This window comes from Columba livia, chromosome 3 (genome assembly GCF_036013475.1).
Source record: "Columba livia isolate bColLiv1 breed racing homer chromosome 3, bColLiv1.pat.W.v2, whole genome shotgun sequence".
Taxonomy (NCBI): Eukaryota; Metazoa; Chordata; class Aves; order Columbiformes; family Columbidae; genus Columba; species Columba livia.
In genome coordinates this window covers 17595078-17616723 of record NC_088604.1, presented here as the reverse complement: position 1 = coordinate 17616723, position 21646 = coordinate 17595078, and the positions used below count along the sequence as shown (strand labels likewise).

The following is a 21646-nucleotide window of genomic DNA, read 5'->3' as shown; positions in this document are numbered from 1 at the left end:
CCCAGCTTGCTATCAACTTACATTACTGCACTGTTCCAGACCAAAATTCAACTCCACAGAAGAATGTTAATGCTAGGAATGGGGGAATTCTAATGGAGTAGGTTTCTGTCAATTCCTTTTCATTGTGGCTGACAGCCGAATTTGAATAACTGCTGGTGAGCCTCAATTACTGGTGACTACTGGAGAGCCTTTCCAGCTGAACAAGTAATACGCATAACTGTGTGCACATCAGGTAGGTTAAAGATTTCATCATAACTACAAAGCTACAAATGAATACCTGTCACAATTAAGCCTGAAATGCTGGTATAATGTGCAGGAGACACAAGTGTCAATGCTATAAGTTAGTGCTCTCCCAGGGCCAGCAACATGGCAGGAGGTTTTAGGTGTTGTCATATTCTCACGTGTCAAATCATCTGCTCCATGTTGTCCTTATGATGTGGTCAGAGCCTTATTATAGAACTCCTTGGTGCAATTCAGTGCGGGCTGGATGAAAGAATAACTTGTAGTAGACAAATATAAAGCCTCTTAACTAGAGTTGTGATGTGTTCTGTGTGGGATATGTTTCATCAGCATATTCATAGCATGCGCCTCTGACAGATCTGAGTTTGATTCTCAAGGTGTGAAAGTGTCAAGCTATCATCAAGTCCCATTTTCCCATGCATCAAGTTTCTCATGTTTATCAGGAGAGGAGAGTCATAAAGCTTTTCAGAACGGGTATCTCCAACTGTGACTGCAAAAAGAAAAAGGATGAGAGTTTTAGCTGCCTTTATCAGCTTTCTGCTCAGTCAAACTAGAGGTTTTCACTTCCCTCTTCATGCAAGAAGAACCTGGCAATGAAGCCTTGCTCCCGATTTCTTGTTGTCAGTATCAGAAGCAAATGGATCCAGTCTTCCTGTCTCTCTTGAAATGACAGAAAATCTTTATGACAGAAAAAAAGGCATAGAAGGAATTAGCCTGGACAATGCACATTGTTAACAGTCTATCATCCACATTATTAATGTGCCACATGTGGTCTCCAAAATCTGAATTGTGGGAATAATAATAGTATTGCAAAAATAATAATTTTTATCATATCTAATACATGGAATGTTGTGAAGACAGTTTTTAAACTACCCTCACCAGAGAAAAATGAGCTAATTAAGGCTTCAGCAGCAGACTTGGGGAAGGTGAGAAGTAGGGAGAGTCAGAATCTGAGAATGAAAGATAGCCAAGTCAAAATAACTCTTAAAACCAAATTTGGCTCATGAGCTGTCAAAACTGTGTTTCCATTGGCTAAGAAAGAATGTGAGTTATCAAAATATGTTACTCTCTATCTAAGGAAACTTAATTTAAAAAACAAGAGAAAGAGAGGAAGAAAAGGGCAGAAAGACTGTAATGTTGAAAGGGAAGGATGAACTCAGAAGAGAAGTCCATCAGGCTTCTATACTACCTTTAAATTTAGATCCTGAAGAGTTCCAGCATTTCAGACCACGAGCTCAATTGTGGTCTGTTGAGACACAGCTTAAGATGAGAGGGACTAAACAAATAAGAACAGATCTTATTATGCATGTATTCCACAACTGAACTGATGCTTTATTTACTTTTTTTAAATGTCTTTCCGAGTTTTTACTTAAGAGCTTAACTCAATGCCTGGCTAGAATAAACTTGTATAGCTTTCATTCTTAAGTGTGTTTGGTTAAATAGGCAAGTCCATGTAAAACTGAAAAATAGGGTACATTATAATAAATGATGTATGCAGGCAATTTTCAGTTAAGCTGAGATGGCCATAGAACGGGCAAGTACAGTAGGAGACAAGGGAGTGATGCCTTGTTGGCTAAAATGTCAGTTGCCCCCTCATGCTTGAAGCTCCAGGTTTTTGGGAGAGACTACACAGGAATCAAAGTGCAGGGATGGGATACATTTTCTCCTGTACAACCCAGCTCCCTTTTCTGACAGCACCATAGTCTGACAATGGTCATTCCCCACAGTACTTGCTCTATACCATGGTCAGGAATCTGGAGAGATGGTTCAGACTCAGCGATGGTTCAGACAGACTCATTCCCTAGTTAACCCTACACATAAGCAACTCCTGAGTCAGGGGAAGCCAGAACCCCAGCGACACCAAGACAGAGCAAGCTGTAAGCTTAGAGGACAGGGAAGAAGTTGCAGGAATTTGGGCAAAATAGATTTCCTGGAATGCATTAGCCAGTATCCTTTGTGAATGCATTGATTAATAACAGCTGCATCTGTACTGCAGAAAATAAAATCCTATTTTATCTATATATATTTGTTTCAAAAGAGTAGAAGGCTATTCAAAGCCGAGTCAATAGTGGCATTACTGGAACTCATTTGGAATGGACAATGTTTGGCCTATTGTGTTAAATTCCTGAGGGTTTGCCTATTTTTGTATCAGATTACAGCTTTATTAGGTACAACTGTTTTTACATTGCATTTTTGTGATTAATGATGCTAAAAGGATTTTGGCATTTCAAATGTTGTACACAAACCTAATGGGCAAAATCTTCTGTAAACTTCTTCTAAGCTCTTGGCAAACTTTCCTCAGGAGCAAATATTAACTCCAGATAGTGTTTATTAGCTTTTATAAAATAATCACTGTAATAGTGGCATGTAATTGCTGGAGGTAAGAGAACATCCAGGCCAAGAATTAATCAAGTTTGATCTCCTTAATAGAAACAGGTCAGGAACAATTTATTTCTTCCCCAGTTTGTATTTAAAATAATATAATTCTTCTCTGATTTTGTGTCATATTCCAAGAGTGATTTCATACACAACATTCCCTGAATAAACTGTGTTCTTAACTAGAGATGGGTCTGAGCAGCAAAGTTCAGGACACACTTTATACTCTGACAAAGTATAGAGGTGTTTGGACTTCAAGCTTTAATTTACACATTACATGGGGTAAAACAAGCAACACAGTCAGATCTGAATCCAACCCCACTGCCTTTTTAACCCGCTGTCCAAAGTTTGAATGTTTCTGTAGGCATTTGAGGATGTCCTGTTAGCATCAGACAAACGGGAACCACATATTGTTCTTCGAAGGGATCAGAGTCAGTATGCCAGACTCATTGTCCTTTTACTCATAATCAGTTGTAGGTTATGGTTGAAAAAAAAAAAAAAAAAAAAAATCACAGCAGAAGGAATACAACCATGATTTCTTGTATATGGAATTTTTCATGTAATAAGCACAAAAGCCTCTTGCAATTGCCCTCTAGAAAGCCAGTGAAGCCTTCCTATCGAACCACTATGTGCCAGGTAATTCCTTTCTTTCAACAAGAGACATGAGGAATGGTTAAAGCATTAATATAGACATATCTTTACATTGTGAATATGGACATATCTGAGACAACACCAGATGAATTTAATCAATCAATCAATCAATTAATCCCCCACAACCTGAAAGTACCACCATAAAAAGAACTTAATGTGAGTTCAGTCCAGTATAAACACTGCTACATAGCCTCACAGTTTGGGATACTAAGGTATATTCTATATACAGTGAAGATGTTGGTCAGGCATTTTCTTTAAAGTTGAAGCCATAATGTAGGATGCATATCAGTAGATGTGATCTCTCAGGCATACCAAGCTGCGCTGAGGCATCCAAGTACAGTTTCAACACAGGAGGTGGGTCCAACTTATAAGATCAACTGACATTTCTGCAAAATCAAACATGCCCAAGACCTTTCTGTACTGCTGAGGACAGCAAACTTGGAATTGTCTGTGTCCATATTCAGCTCTCTGACCCTCCAAAGCAACTGATTCCATCTAAAATTCTCTCTGGGTAAAGTCAACTCCCTCTTCCTGTCTGGAAGTTGTCTGGGAGAGAGCCAGTTAGCTCAGGCAAATACCATGCCTGTGACCAGCCTAACAATTTGACAGCATGGATAACAGTTCTGGTATCTGGTTTTGTACTCTGGAGCTGTTTAATTTGCTAGGAAAGAGACAAAGAGGCTTCGTGCATGCTAACTTATAGGGAATTGTTTGATCAGTTTGTTCTGAGACTCAAAGACATCCTTAGTCATAGGCCATCCCTGGAGTATACCATTTTTACATTTGTAAGAAAAGTGAGAGACTTGCCATGGAAGCTTTAAGGCAAGGTTCTCATCACCAACAGCATGAAGTGGTCTGCCTGGATAAGCAGGAACCAAAACCACAGCACCCACATTGCAGAAATCCATCCATTTTCTAGTGCTAGAATTCATATTTCTATTTAAAAGAGTTCACAGAAGCTAGTCCACTCTCCTTTTATAATCTGTTGAACATCAGCCATCAATCACATTTAACGTATATAAACAACTCTGCACAAAATCTTAGGGGATTCTAACTCAAATAAAACCATTAATGATAAACTTTCAATTTTTTTTTTATCATCAGATTTGCCTTTAGATTTGTCCTGATCAAATCAAAGTTATTGCAACGTTATTATTTTCCTAACCCTAACCTTCTAGTGTATACTGTGAAATCACGGTACTGTACAAAGGAACACTGTAAATGGATAATGACTCGCAGTTGTTATGCATTACATCATGGAAAGCAGTGTTTCCCACTTCTTGGTACTGGAACTTCACTTATAAAACCTGCCATTTCAGTGCCTCATGGGGTTCCCCAGCTCCACAGGTGTCAGAGCCTTCTATTTACCTAAATCACTTCTGCTATCAGCTGTGGAAATGGCAGTATTAAAACTAAATATGTAAGCCTGTCCAGAGCTGGACCTTATCCAACTACATGCAGACCCATGCAGGTGTCTCTGAACATTGATCCCCAGGGCTCCAAGGGAATACAGAGCAGAAAACCCCACACTGACCCTGTCCAAAGCCAGCACAGGCTGCAGATTAGTTGATTTGCATGGGCTGTAGATCTAACAATTGCCCTGCAAGATGCAAAACCCTCACTGGATAAAATAGAGTGATAATTTTAATAATCTTTTATATTGAAAAGTTGCTTTGGAGGACTAAATATGGGCACCTAGCTGCTATGTTCAGCAAGGTCAAGTGCTGGATTTTGTACCTGGGATTCCACAATCCTGGCTGTACATACAGAATGGGGGACGAGATAGTGGAAAGCAGTTCTCCAGAGAGGGATCTGGGGGTTCTGGTCAACAACAAGTTGAACATGAGCCAACAGTGCTCCCTGGCAGCCAAGAGGGCCACCTGTGTCCTGGGTGCATCCAGCACGGCCTTGCCAGCTGGGATTGTCCCTCTCTGCTCTGCACTGGTGTGGCCTCACCTGCAGCACTGTGTGCAGTTCTGGGCATTACAGGGTAAAAAAGATAAAAAGCTAGTGGAGAACGTCCAGAAGAAGGCTACAAATTTGGTGAAGGGTTTGGAGAGGAAGCTGTGTGAGGAGCATCTAAAGTCACTTGATCTGTTCAGCCTGGAGAAGAGGAGACTGAGGGGAGACCTCATCGTGGTCTGCAGCTTCCTCACTAGGGCAGAAGAAGGGGTGGATGCCGAACTCTTCTCTCTGGTGACCAATTATAAAAGCTGAGGGAATGGCAGGAAGATGTGCCAGGGGAGGTTTAGGTTGGACATTAGGAAAAGATTCTTCACCCAGAGGGTGCTGGAGCACTGGAACAGGCTCCCCAGGAAGATGTCACGGCCTCAAGCCTGACAGTGTTCAAGAAGAGGCTGGACAACACCCTCAGATACATGGTGTGAACTGTGGGGTTGTCCTGTGCAGGTATAGGAGTTGGACTGGATGATCCTTGTGGGTCCCTTCCAACTCAGGACATTCTATGATTCCGTATTCAAGAACCTACCACTTACATAGGAAAAGAGTGGAATAATTCCCAGGAGCTATTCTTCAGCCTAATTCATGAAAATATACATCTCTGTCTTTTTACCTTGATTCAACATCCTAATATAAAACTCAGCACCATTTCCACAGATTGATTCAGAGTCTGTTGGTTCACGTCTGCAACTCAGTTTTCTCCCAGCCAGAAGAACTGTAGAGTTACAAAACCAAGCTGACTTCTGTGCTGGAAATTACATTGCAAGTGAGATGAGATGAACCTAGTTTTGGTTGGGAGTTGAGTGCAAGCAAATTTTTATAGAGGCCCTATAGCTAGAATGAAGAAAGACAGCAAAACTCTCAAAGTTGTTAAGTGGCATTTTCAAAAGTACACAATAACTCAATTGTTTTCAGTGTTCTGCAGAAAAATCTTTTAACAGGCCTGTGAAGAAACAAAAGGAATTTTTTTACTCCTTTCCACAAAATGGCTAACCACAATTGCAGCTTAAGTAAAGAATTTACCTTCAGGTGATAATCTTTGCAAGAGAAATGAAAAATGCAAGAGAGAAAAGGGTCCTTTCCACTGCAGCTGGCCAGGAGAGTGAGCTGGACGTGTTGGGCACCAGGACCACAACAAATAGCAACATGTAACAAAGAACCTGAGTCTTCACTTTGCCATATATATCTTAATTCAAAGTAAAAAGTTCATATTCATAGCATATTATGACCTTAGTGAGAATTAATGCCATAGATTTTTGTTGCTGTGCAATTTTATGTATATAAAAATACAGTGGTCCCTGCACAGTTGAGTAAAGTCAAAATTCCTCCCTAGAAAATTGATGTAATCTTGTGTTTGACAGGATGTGAAAAATATCATTCATGAATAAAAAAGAGAGGAGAAATGCAGAGAAAGGGCAAAAGAGACAATGATACCATGAGGTATTAACTTGAAGAGACATTCATCAAAAATTACAGGTTTCATCCATTTCTGACCACTTAATGTAGGCTTGTGGAAAAAATAAAAAATAGCTTTTAGAATGAAAATACATGTCTCAGAAGGAAACATGGCTTTCTGGCTAGAGCAGGTTGCACAGAAGGTGGCACAGGGGTATAACCTCGAAACACACATAGGACAAGACAAAGATTGTTTCACATGTAAAGACATGATTCATGAGGAATGGGAAGATGTGCTTTCAGTGTGGGACCATCCCTGAGAGCATTTTTGGGGGATCCTAGAAAAGAGCTATACCTGCTGGCATATGTACCTCTGCATCTTCACCACTGGCAGTAAATTATGGGAAGAAAAAAAAACTACCTTGATTTTCAGGCCCTAAGCAATCTGATTTGGACTTGCTGAGGCACAGAGTCTCAAGTATGATGTCCAGAGTATCATGCCAAACAGGCTTGCACGCTGAGGTGTGCACATACACCTATCAAAGCCACACTCCTCCGATTGTGCCAGGTCACTTCTACCAGTTGGGCAGCACTTCCACGTGTCAACTTTGCAGTGATGATGTCAGACGTGCGTTTCATACACACAATGAGGCATAGAGTGATACTCTAGCTATAGTTTTATAATCGCTCATCTGGAAGCATGTTGTGATGCCAATGTGAAACTCCAGTAATCAAATACTGTTTACAAAATCGGTTTCTAAAAATGTGTTATCTACATGGCACTGAAACTTTGCTGATTATTAAGAATCAAAGTCCTTGCCATAAAACGTTCATAATCTAAGTGTAAAACATAGGCTTGAGATAAATTATGTGATGTAAGAAGTAAGGCAGCAGGCAAAGAAAATTAGCACACAGCTCTTCAGCTTGGTACTTTTTAGAGAATTATAAAAATCAAGATTTCCTAAAGAAGAAGAAAGAAAAATCCTATTAAAACCACAATAGGAAAGCATTTTGGAATCTCCCATGTTTCTCAGTTATGTTCTTTTTGGGTCTATTTTCATCCACTTTTTGCAGAGCTTTCAGCCTGTGACTGAACTGAAACCAGCCAATCTCTCTTTCTGGTTCATGTATATTAGCTCAGTGCTGTTAGGTTTGTTTCTCCAAAACAGCAGGGTGCTGGGATTTTTTAAAGGTTTCCACAGAAAATAAGAGGAGAGGGATATAATACCTTCAACTCAAATTTATTTCTTTTAATTCATTTTATATGCACTTGGGGCCTAAATAACTCAAGAGTAATTACTGAAAAGTAGCCTATTGTGTGACTTGCACCCCTTTGTGAGCAACTATTGCCTTAACTCCAGATGCAGAGTATTTTGTAACATGACTACGCTCCATATTCCCTTTGTAGAGCATACAGACAAGCAGCGGATCCATTTTTCACTTGCATGCCAGAATAGCTAACCATATGTGTACAGTTACCCATGTATATAAAGGCCAGCGATCAATTACTACTACTAGAAGTTAGTACAAATCAGGAGACAGACATAACACCTCACAACTGTCTCTCTAAATAGCAGTGCCCCCTAAGCATACCCCTATAACAGATTAAAGTCACTCCTGACAGCACAATGTAGTCTTTAATATTTTGACTAATAAGTGCCAACCTCTGGAAATGTGGTCTTGAATAACAATAGCAATGACAAGCAAGAAATTTTAAGCATTCATTCAAGTTGCTGGTCTCTGTCCAAATTGTTACCACTCATAGTGTGGCTTGAAAACTTTAATACAGACATTCATTTGGACAGATTTCAGTTTCTATGGGGCAAACAAGGCATCTTACACAAAAAAATTCCGTCAGCTGCACAATATATGGTCATATCGGTATTACAGGTCTCCAGGGCCTGTGTGAAATACAAATGAATGTGCAAGTGTTATCAGAATGAAAAGGCAGAAATGAGGAAAATCTGGAACCAGCTAGCTCCATTTCACTGAGCTAGATAACTATGTCTTTCCTCTCCTCATTTTTTTGTCTCCACCACAAGCATCTGGAAAAAAAATGAATAAGGTGTGTGGGGAGACTAGTCATGTCTGAAACTTTTTTCTTTGCTTCAATATACTGGAAATCTCAGGATCTCTACTAGCTGAGGTTTTTTTCCTCCTCAGTCCAAATAAAAAGGGGACTGGCCTTTTTCCTTGTTAGAACAAAGATTTTTATTTTTTCATACAGAAACTGACACTTCCTCCTCTTAGAAATTGTATTTGAACAGAAAACATTTGCTAGGAAATCAGATTTTAAACAAAAGCATTAAACCAGTGCTATTCCCGGGATGGTTTATGTTTTGATTTTCCATGTATTCATAAGAAAATGCAATTCTGAATATACATTGCATTGTGTAATGTAAATGGACACACATCTGGCTGAATACACACATACACTGTAATGTAGTTTCAGAATTATGTTCTTAATGAATACATTTAAATATATGCAAAAGACATCAGTATTACACAACATACCACTCAAAAAATAGCAAACCACAGAATCAGCATTGCATTGTCCATTAAACCTTAATTCATCCCCCTTTGGGGATATACAACATAAGGTGGTACAAGATGGTATAACTGTACCACTTCCTATTTTTGCACAGGACCTTGACTCATTCTTCTCATTCTCTTTGCTTTCTCCACTCAGTATGGGATTTCATGAAGTCATGTGCTGAGTATAGTATTATTAATTTCCTTCTGGGCATTATGTACAGCCTGTCACCACAGAATTATTCCCAAACATGAGTGAATATATCTACCTGACATCTCTAGGACATTAGAATCATAGAATCACAGAATGGTTTGGGTTGGAAGTGACTTAAAAGATTGTCTAGTTCTACGACCCCTGCCATGCGCATGGCCACCTTCCACTAGACCAGGTTGCTTGAAGCCCCATCCAATCTGGCCTTGAACACATCCACATCTTCTCTGGACAGCCTGTTAGCTGCTATTATTATTATTATTATTATTATTATTATTATTATTATTATTATTACTATTACTATTACTATTACTATTATTATTATTTTCACAAGTTAGGACTAAACAAGAGATTAAAGTTAAAGGTTTATATTTAGAAGAGTTTGCCAACTGAAAATCCTAGTTTGAGACCTCTAGAACCAGATGTTTTGAAGATCTTCATTTATTCAAACAGAATTAGTATTAGTTGTATCTATTAGCAGTTGGCATCCTATGTTAAGCTCCCTGTAAATGAAGTTAGTGGCCAAGAGTAAAAAGTGTAGATTTAAATAATGTTTGCTTAGTCATGAAAGAATTCTGTGGGGAACTGTAATCAGAGTAAAATTACATGGCATTGCACCTCTTGAACCAGAAAGCTGTTCATCTTTCCTGCAACTCGCCAGCAATTTTTCCATGCACACTCATAAGACAAGGTCCTTAAGAAAATGTTCTTTACCAAACACCTTCAAGCAAGTGTCTTCCCTGTCTGATGCACTAAATAAAACAGAGAACCTGAAGGAAAATAAAAATTTAAAAAAAATAGATCCTTGTTTAAATAAAGAGCAGAGGTGACAGTGTTTTTAAGATAAAACATGTAAATAGTCAGTAATTAAACATGGTCCATTATACCGTATCAATTTTGAGAAAAAAATCTACTGGTAGGAAGGCATGTTTCAACTGTAAACATATTTTCTGTAACATTCTGAAACTGGGTTATCTTAGATGAAAATTTATTTTTGAAAATTTGCAGCTTTGTAAGAGGCAGGTGATTGGTTTCTAGTCAGCTGTGTTACAGACTGTCATAATTAATGTATTGAAAGATACTGAATTAAAGTTACATAAACATAAAATGGTATTTTCTTCCTTTTCAGACCTTCTTTTGACAATGCTAAAATTCTTCCTCTGTCTCCCATGCCGCACAGATAAAATTAGAACCAATAATACTGTCATACAGAATGAACTGGTTATGGATGTGGTCTTTGGCAAATCCACAGTACCAACTTTATTAATTTGAGCCAAACAGGTAACAAAGCATTAAAGTAAATAATTATTTTCTATGTAAATGTTATATACTTTTTACAAGGACAGTGCAGAGCAAAGGATAATGTAGTTTCAGTAAGATTGACCTAGGATCAAACTGTTGGAGGAAAATATCCAGTCTCTCTCATAGAATCACAGAAACATTTAGGTTGGAAAAGACCTTTGACATCACCATTAATCTAACACTGCCAAGTCCGCCATTAAACCACATCCCTAAGTACCACCACTTTAGTTCTGTCCAACCCCTTAACACTGGGTTGTGCTTGCAATCTTCTTCGACCTGAGGTTCCTGCAATGGCACAAGCCAGTGTCTGAACTGGAACAAAGACTCCAATTCTCTCCCCAGCTACTTTTCTGGGGAAAAGAAAGGTAGCTGGACATGCCTCAGATTTCTGATGTGCTGAATTTGATATCAATTTAGGAAAAAGACATATATCTCTTGCTGATATGTATAGTCCAGATTCAGTTGGAGTGGGTGTGTCTACACTACACCATTCCCTTTAAGAAGGAAGGCCATCAGTGTCTCACCATGATACTGATGTTCCACTTTTCTAAGTACTAAAGTCTTAGGGCTTTTTAGGTCAGCTTCCTAGTGAATAAGGATTAAAAAGCCAGGAAGAGTCTGGGGATATTCAGTCTTACATATTGACTTCCACACATGCATGAAAACTGAAAGAGTAGAGGCTGAATTGACTGTAAGTACTGTACATTTCTTCTTTCAGACTTCTATGTCCAACACCAAAGCCTGTTTGGCAGCAAGAAACTTTGTCTTAAAACCTTAGAGCATCAGAGCAGCGTAAAGCCAATGCCTCTTTTGCTCCTATAAGTCCCTCTAATAAAGTGTCATGCTTTACGTGTTTCTTCTCAAGACTGAACATTTGCTCAAACACAGAAAAATAACTGGGTAGTCTATGCATACTAGCACCACCTAGTGGTTTCCTGCAAGAACCATGTGCAATCCCAGCACTTGTAGTATAAAATTAAAATCACATGAGACAGAACCACTTTAAAATACTTAAACAGTGATGCTAATCTAAATAATCTATTGCACATCTTAAATTATTTTTACATTGTTTTAAAAAAAAATTATTCTTGGAATAATGTGTTCTTTCGATGATCTATGAGCAAGCTCACAGGAAACAAAGAAGTGTCTGGAACAGGATTGAAAGTACTAGAAAGATTTTTGTGTTACTAAGAAATTCACCGATGTTTAGCCTTTAGAAGAGAAAATTATATTTTTTAATTGCTTACTTGAAAATGCACCATTATCGCTTAAATTAATACCTTGCAGCGAAAAGAAAAAACATATATGGTTTAAGACAAACTTGGTCTACATCTGATCAAAAAAGTATTTGCAATGACTTGTGTTCTGTGAATGTAAAAAGCTGGTAGTATTGTACACAACACAGTTTCAAGGTTGGCAAATTCTGCCAGGAATAAACTTTCCCCACCCCCAAAAAAAAAATCCACTACACATTTTTTTAGTATGTCACAACCCCCAGTTACTGAAATATCTTAGCCATTCCTTGAGAACTTTTTGTCTGCACAAGGAACTTTTACTTAATACTTGCCTAAATTTAAGCATGGCCTTGTGGAAATATATAATTTAGATGCACCAAAACTTGGGCATATATAGAACGCACAAAATTTAAGTTTCAAAAGAAAGGTTAGCATCAATGAACACGAAGATTGGATAGGCAATACGTCTTTAACCTCCCCTGCTGAAGCCAATGGAAAACCTTCATTAACTAAACTAAGTTCAAAAAATGCACATACGTGTATGTGTGTATACATATCCGTAGATATGCATATAGATATTTATTTCCATGTGTACATATATGTATGTACAGTTTGACCTCAGACTAAATCAGACCCTCTAAAAATGCTATGATGATGACTGTAAAATGGGCTTCTTTGCTTCTCCAAAGTCATGCATATGTCACAATGTGCTAAAAAGCATAATAATTAACTGAAATTGTCCTTTTAAAAAATGGAAATGCCTAAATCCCACTTCTCTTTGCCAGCAGCTCTAACCTTCATCAGAGATAAATCAATCTGCAGCAGTGGCAGGCAGCTATTTAAGGCCAGCGGATGGGGCCAGAGCCATGGTAAGTGCAGGACCGCAGCTGTCACATCCCCAGTCACTGTATTCCTGTGCTCAGGACTGAGTCACCCACACACAATTTCTTGTGAGCAAGCCTGTCATCAGTTCGACTTTTTGTGTCTTTTCTGTTTGGCATCTTCATGTACCTAGATGTCAATTATTCCCCCTGCATTTGTGCATTATTTTAAATCCTTGTGGTTTGTTTTGTTGTAACTTAAAGCTCTGAATCCAAAGATTCACTGGAAATGCCTTGAGGTAAGTGGAAAAGCCAGAAGCTGAACTGGGTATATTGTGATCTGAAGGTGCATATGATGGTTTTTCTTCCCTGACTGGATAACCTCTCTTTAATAAAACCTAAGACATATTTACATCATGCCATCAAACCAGGACAAAGCAAAGTTGCCCCAACTAATATTGCACAGACCTGAAATTTCCTTCAGCGTAGCACAGCACCATGAAGGAATCCACGATTCATCTGAAAGAAGCAAAACAGAATCAGTACCACGCTAATTAGCACACCTGATAATCCCAGACCAGCACAGCACTGACTTTGCTGCGCTTCATGAAATCATGAAGCTGCCCTGGACCCTGCCGCTTCCACCCTGTCTGCACCATGGTCTAGTTGGGAGTGTGAGGAGACTGAGGGGAGACCTCATCGTGGCTACAGCTTCTTCATAATGGGGAGAGGAGGGGCAGACGCTGATTTCTTCTCGCTGGCAATCCATGATAGGACCTGAGGGACTGACAGGAAGGTGTGGCAGGGAAGGTTTAGGTTGGACAGTAGGTTCTTCACCCAGAGGGTGGTGGAGCACTGGAACAGGCTCCCCAGGGAGGTGTCACAGCCTCAAGCCTGACAGTGTTCAAGAAGAAACTGGACAACACCCTCAGACACATGGTGTGAACTGTGGGGTTGTCTTACGCAGGGACAGGAGTTGAACTCGATGATCCTTGTGGATCCTTTCCAACTCAGGACATTCTATGACTCTGTGGTTCTATGTGAGCTTATAGTACTACACATTGAAATCTTCTCCACTCACATATCACTCATATTCTTTCCTTCGAGAAAGGAAAAATCATCATCACTATTGTAATTTCTTTTGGTGTCTTTCTGTGACATCTACAGGAGCCGATTCAGCCTGGCTGCCAGTCAGTGGTGGTTGTATGATCCCAGTGTTGCTCTTCACCCTACAGCTGAGCACCTTGAGGACAGAATGTGGTCCCAGCTCGGTGATTGTTCATGCTGCAGCACCCATAGGGGGCTATAGGAGCTCTGTGGGAAATCAAGGCAATAAAAGGTCTACAAGACATTCATTTTTCTCTGTGACCATTGGATGCAGTACTTGGACACCAAAGACAAAGTGTGCACTGTATGGAAACCTATGAGAGAGTTAAAAGAATGTGGGGTCTTGCCTTGTCCAGACACGCAGCTTTTTGATCATTCTCCTTCAGGTAAATCACCTCTCCTTACTTCCATTGGGAACACTAATATACCTTAATCTATGGTATAGACTGTGCCAACTGCATTTTAGTACTCTAGAGTATATGGAAATCTTAAATGTAGATTTGCATTTTTCTACTATTTTTCTGTGGCATCTCTCTCACATTCTGTTGTCATCTAAGTTTTCTGCGCCCTGTTTTCACAACTCATTTTCACCTTCCCACATGAAGGATATCTCTGACAGGGGACATTTATATTGTAAGTAACCTAAACATTTTAGTTTGTGCTTACTACACTGAAACTGGCAGTAGTCTTAGAGCAATGGGGAAATGTATGACCCTGAATGCCCTTGAAAACACAATGTATTGTACACAGGACCTACCCTGCCTTAAATTTCCCACATACAGACTCCTGCTATTCTCTACGTTACCATTTGCTCATAAAATTAAACTTTTATTTTGTACCTCAGAACAAACTTGAAATGCAAATGAAGAGCTAGAAGAGGGGCTGAGGTCTGACTGCACATTATTCAATGGTGGCTTCAAGGAAGAAAACTGCCCTATTTTAAGATCGGAGGGAAGCAGAATACTCATTGAGTTTGCTGCCTGTTTTGATCAGGAAACCAGCTTGAATACTACTGTGGCATCACTTTGTATGTATCCCTTTGAATTAAAAAATAGATAAATAAATAAATAAATAAGCAAGTAGGGAAAGACCTAAAAGAGACTTGGGTTTGGCAGTAAGAAGGGCTGCTGGGGAAATCCAACAGCTTATAGTGCATGCTTAATAAAAATATTTCTTCTTAAGAAAAAAATAATTTGCTGTACTCTGGGTGAGCACTTCCCTCAAGGACCTTGAAAGAAACCCTGGCAGATGAAGTGCAAGCTCATGTGGGAGACTCAGGAGATGGCACTCCTCCCCCTGGGTCAAGACAAGGGTGCAGCTTTGGTTTAGAAGCTGTTCTTCCAAGAAGGATGAGGCAAAACGTCTTCTCTAAGACACAGGATTATATATATATATATATATATATATATATATATATATACATAAAAACATATCTATTCAAGTAGTGAATATGTATAAAATTTCAACAGTCTACAACCCAAACTGCTTGAAGACTATTTTTCTCCATATGTTCCCGTATGACCCATTTCCTCCTAACTCCAGATGTGGTAGTTGGAGTGAAAGATACTGTACATCCTGATGTGGACCAAAGGAGCAGACAACAGGCTACTGAAACATAAAATTGCCTTGGAGTATGAGGAGACTCTGTTAAATCTTCTTGCTTGCACAGGACAAGACGTATGCAGTTTTTTAGTTGCTCTGCTTGGATAACTTCTTCTGTCTTAAAGTATAAAATTACCCTCTGTTCTAACTAGGAGATGATGGCAATGTTTGGATAGATAATTTCTGTATTTGATCAGAGTCTGTAAATTCTTTCATGACCTTTAGAAACAAAAGACCATGATAAGTGTTCATTATTAAGGTATACAGAGAAAATAATGCATTTAAATCTAGCTAAGTCAGTCCTCACGTCAATAACATTAATTTACACTCCAATGCCTCCATTAGGTATTTTCCATATATTTTACTCTGCTGAACAACACTTTCTTAATACCTGCTGAAGCACTTACTAGTCCAAAAATATAGTTCACATACCTCTATGCTATCTTTCAAATCAGAGTTTGGAAGAAAATTGTAAAGTCAAATGACAAATAATCTGAAGAGGGAAAAGTAAGAAGATCTAGAAAATAAGAAAGTGTTGGAACAGATATTAGAATTTTCCATTGCAAATTATCAACACTAACCGGCTGTCTGGGAAACACTCCAACCTGATGTTGGGTTCTCTTTGATAACGTGGTGTTTCTAAGCAACATTTCTAGTCAGCCCATGTGGATGAGTGGTCAGCCACCACTCTGCAACTTCAAAACATGAATTTCTTTTGTTAGATGCAGATCCAATTTGCTGTTTGGTTTTCATATGAAAAATACAGCAGGTTTTTTAAGATACAGGGTTTTTTTAAAAAAAAAGGAAGCGGTGCTAAATATTGTAACACATTTCAACACACATAGCAGCATGGCTAATTTATTCAATACTACATTAATGAACCCCTTTTTTGTTCTTAAGCTAAGCAGATGGATATTCAGGTAGCATGTGTTAAAATTGTCAAGAATTTGTGTTCTAATTCCATTCACATAAGCAGCTGAAGGCACTTCTTACATAAGAATGACAGTGATAACAATTAACTGGTGTCTTCACTCAATATGTTTCCACTATAATCCCAGGTGAAGTATTTTTCAGGACTTGAATCTACTGAACTAGAATTTCTAAAGTTCATTCCTTCCAAGCCTTGTATGTGAAAAAGATGTGAATTCCAATCCCTCAGAGTCCAGGGACTGCCCATCCAGCTTGGACCTATGCTTTGCACGCATTCAAGTGCAAGGCATCTATAACGATTAGGTAATTCAGAATTGAATTTGGAAACAGTTCCTATCTCACCCAAAAATAATTTTATTTTGATATGTATGGATTCATATCACTGATAAGTAAAGAACAAGTATGTTCCTGTGAAGTGAGAAATAATCAGTTCTGCAACAGATGGGATTTCTCACTCTGACGGTAGAAGGGAACCAGACCTGTTCTTGGCTGATGGACACTGAGCCAGACAGAGTCCTGCAGACTGCTGGCAGGGATGGGGATATGGTGGAGCCACAGGAGATCACTGTTTTCACTGAAGTTAGGAACCATTTTTTGCGGCTGTGCTTGCATCTCAAAGAAACTGACTTCAGATTGCTGGCAAAGACAGTTGCATTCCACACTCTGGCAGAAAATATTTTAGATTTCTATAAAATTATCCTATCAAAATGAATATATTTATCAACTCAGATCTGGAATACGTGCATCCTACCAGTGCTAATTATAACGAGACATATGGTTAGACAGCATTTTAGATTGAGACAGTTTTGGGAATTTCTATACCTATGATTTCTTCTTGACACTGGAATCTTTCTTATGGACACCTGTCAGGATGCAAGTTCCAGCAGGAATGTGGCACACAGCTCCTCAGCTCCTTCTTCCGATCCTTTGCTTCCATATTGACATAAAACCCACAGTAGGTGACAGAAAAGTTGCTTGCACCTGGCTCATGGCTAAAAATAGTGAGCCATTAAACTTTGATGATCCTCCATTTAAATGGAGCAGATTTGGATAAAAGATGGCAACTATCCAGAGCAAACGGTTATTTCAAGCCTGATTCCCAGGAAAGATAGTAATTGAAATACAGATTAGTTACCGAGAAACAGATAATCTGATACACCTTATCTAAAGATCACCTGAGGTATAGGAAAGGGACTTATAGAAGTTGGTTCCTCTGAGATCACTTCGTAGGAAAGAAATTCGAAGCAGATAGGACTCAGAAAAGTAGTTCAGACCTGAAACTGGAGAAGTGACATGGACAACCCAGAAAACTCTGACCCAAGGAGAGAAACCATCCAAGGTAAAGAGGAAACCGAAGCAGGAGGCTGAATGTGGAGATGTTTTGTCCACAGCTGTGTAGTTCTAACTTTAGCTGAAGTAAGATGTGATTTGTTTGCTACCTATCTATTTGCCTCAGCTATCCCATATCTTTGAGAGGAGAAACTTCAAGTTAATGTTGACCATAATGTGGAGTTCTGGGAAAAGATATGCATGGAGAAGCAAGGGAGGAGGTGACGGGCTGTAGGGAGTCTTGCTTTTCTGAAACAATAGTAGATAAAAACCATATCAAAGAAGTCTGCCAGAAAGAGAAACTAAAGCTTAGTGAGACATAAGAAAGCTTAAAACATTAGATATCTTGTAATATTACCCAAACACAGCAGCTTGGAGTGTACAAAGAGAACTGAGTTTTATCAAGGCTATGACACACACAGTCCTAGAAAAATTAATTCATCTAGCCTGCAGCTACGTGTTCCTTTCTTAGCACACTGGCTCCACTTGTTATAGTCATGAGAGTAATTCTGTCACGCGGTCTCCCATTTACAACAGGCAGCCTTCACACAGGCCTGAATTTTAGCTGCTTATGTGCATCGTGCCAAGGTATAATACATACAGGGCCCTTTTTGACCTTCTCTGAAGCATCCACCAGGGACCCAAACAGTGTGTGGACTCCCTGAGTGCAGTGAGGAAACCATCAAGTACATTTTGTGGCATTTCAGAGCCACATGGCAACATGACCAAACAGATCAGAGGTGCAGGCACAATCCTTCCCTTGGTCTTGCTGCATGCACTGGGGACACCTCCCACCATAGCACCAGTGGCACAGCATTTTATGCCTTTCTCCACCAGTGTTGGCAGAGGCATTTTTCCTCAGTATCCCTGGGGTTCCCTGTAGCTTCATGGAGACAGATAGTCTCCTCTGGAGACTTACTGAAACCACTGAAAATCTGTATTGTTCAGTCAACTTTCTATCTTTCGGCATGCATCATGAGCAGAACTTAGGTGACATAGCTCATAACACAGAAACCTCATTTAAATTCCTGAAATTAAAAAAATAAGCGTTATATCCAGTGGGAAAGACTACAAACACACTTCCTGGAAAATACAGATGGAGCTTAAGCAATAAAACTCATTAAAGAAATTCATCTGTAGAAAACTCATCACAAAGACACAGAATTAATTCACAGTTAAACACAGAGCTGAAGGAAGTACTCCCAGAAAACAACTAATCTATGCAAATTCATCTTCAATTTTTCTTTAAGCTGGTGCTGAGTTTCATGAGTTGTGGGGATTGCCCAAAAATATTTTCATCACCAAATGCTGTGAAGAGGTCGGTGTGACAGGGAGTTCCCATGACTGATCCTGAGAACAGCAGCACAAAGGTCAAACCAGAGGTCCATCTAGCACAGTGTCTTTAAATAGCAGCAAAAAGAAAGTGTAAGTGCTAGGTAAACAATAGGATATTTTGTCTACTACCTATCTTCAGCTTCTAGTGCTGTGTAGATAACTGACTTCATAAGCCAGATGTTGTAACTTTGTGGTTAGTACTGCTTGATTTTCTGCTCATGATTTTAACCGGTCAGTTCATCTGTGGTTCAGACCATGGGCTCATTTCATTTCCTCTCTCATGAGCATTTTCATGCTTTCTACCATGCAGGCCACTACACTTGAAGTAAGTTTTACCTATTACTTCATTTGATTCTCCCCATCTTAAAAGTCAGCATTGCTCCAGAAAAACCTCTGGAAAAGTAGTAATGAAAAGATTAATGAATGTATCTTTCAAATGGTGCTTGTGCAAAAATCCCATAGCTGACTAAGCAAAAACCAGCATTGATCTGAGTCAGATACACACTACTTCCAACTGGGTTTTGTTTTGAGACAGGCCAGAAAGTCTCAGGGCACTTGGAAACTCAAAAGTCATATAAATTGAGTTTGAACTTTAGACCCTATATTACTGAGTTTTGTTCCCAGATTTAACTAAAGTAATAGTGTTTTCATTGCAAATACAAACAGTTGAGAATTTTACAATAATATTTGGAATCATTATTATGCAATGTGCATCAAAATATTTTTGTCATTTCACATGCTTGGTGAATAGTCATGAAAATTCAGTAAACATCCAAAACAGAGTTTAGGGTTATAGTACAAATAAATATTACAGTCCCTTTTGACAACCTTCATAATTCTCGTGAGTCCATGATTATGCTACTGAATACTGTGTAAAGAGTAGCAGAATCATCAAAGCTCTAAGAAGTCACTGAAACCTCCTTGGGTGTTTGATGAACTTGCTTCTTGTCATTGAGTCTGCAGATATGAAATCAAGAGATCAGCCTTCTACACCATGAATGACACCCAAACCTGAAATTCACTAGATGGATCAGAGTCTTATAAGCCTCTCTTTCCTGTCTTTGAAAATTGGGTGGAAAGGATAAATAATCCATGTCACAACTGATCAATCTGGCAGGACTGACATTTGTCATTTGCCCTTTTTTATTTTCTCCAACATTTTTTTAATGATACCATAGGATGAAGTCATCCTCACTGAGAGCCTTTTCATTTTCTCAACCAGACAGCTACTGAAGTCTCAACACAAAGCCATATTCTATATCTATGTCCTTTGCACATATACACCCCAGCGTGTTCTTCCCAAGTACCACTCTTTCTGTCGGTTCCCATTGTTCATTTTAAGCTTTCTTATATTAAGATGGACTGCATACCTTCATTATCTCCCCCTGCTCACCTGTCTCCACCATGACATTTTTGCTCCTCTCTCCAGGATGAGTTACGATGTAAACCTTTCAGTGGTTCTTCATAGCCTGCTATGGGAAGCTTCTTGAGGACGTCAAGGCATCAGCTAGTCTACCTTCTGCTTTTCCATTTTTTCCAGGGAGAAGCCTGCAGGCAAACCTTCCTCTTACTCTACTGCCCCAAGCATTTTCCTCCACTTAACTGTCCTGTTCTGCTGTTCTCCCTAGTTTAGCTTTAAAAGGTTAATTCCTCCTCCCCTCTTTCCTGTCCTATTCTCCCAGCTCTCAGCTTTTGCCCAAATATCTTCTGATGACCCATAGGGTCCCCTTGCCAAAGAACCCATGTACGCCTGTGATCCCTCCTGCCCCTCTCTTTCCAGTTATTAGATTCAAACCTTTCTAATCAGTTCCAGTTGAGGTGAAAATGCTCAACCACAGGAAATTACACTTTGGTTTATTTGGCATCCCTCTGACAAACACTCCTTTACTTCAGAGGACTGTACTGGGGGAGTCCTTCCAGGATCAGAACACTTTCCAAAGTCTTGGTTTGATTACCCAAAATATTTCAGGGTGCAAAATCAAATTTTATTCCTAAAATATTCACATTCTTTTAGAAGTCAGGACATACTTTATTTGAACCTTCCACCTCAGTGATCAAGAGATGTGTCCTAAACACCTTGTGAGAGATACTTGGAGCTCCTTGCTTGCATGGATTCGAATAGAATATGAACAAGCATGGCTCGGCACCTTTGGGTTCTCTTTGCAGTGATGAGGTGGTACTTGCCCTGGCAGTATCTTTGTAAACTGCAGCACTTTTCCTGCATGGCATTTAAAAAAAAAAAATAGTTCAAATCGCAGGTTTGGCCCTTCAACATGCTTAGCATTAAGCGCATAAATAGTTTAACTGATGTGAAATAAATCACCTACGTGCCTGCACATGTGATTAAATGCTTTGATGGATCAGGCCAAAATGCTGAACGCATTGTTGAATCTAGCAATGAGTCTGTATATAAACAAGATCTTTACAAACTGACACAAACATAGCACTTGTGGTGCTTTAAGAATCTTGTAACTGAGTTCAACCCTGGCCTGAATGCATTGACTTTAATAGGAAAAGGCTAGCAATGAGTTTAGCGTTATTTCATTTTTGATGTAAAGAAAAACTGCTTAGGAAAAAGTCCGTGGTTCTAATTTTACTAGTTACAGACCTATTTTCACCAT

The 21646-nt window shown here is 39.2% G+C and overlaps 1 long non-coding RNA gene across 4 annotated transcripts in view; it reads right to left on the bottom strand.

Moving 5' to 3' along the window:
* Nucleotides 1-21646, bottom strand: part of LOC110362143 (uncharacterized) — a 295772-nt gene that overhangs the window by 203848 nt on the left and 70278 nt on the right. For all 4 annotated transcript variants that reach the window (XR_010471122.1, XR_010471121.1, XR_010471120.1 and 1 more), the window contains exon 9: nucleotides 13191-13241. This is a non-coding gene — a long non-coding RNA (uncharacterized LOC110362143). The remainder of the gene's footprint in view (nucleotides 1-13190; nucleotides 13242-21646) is intronic.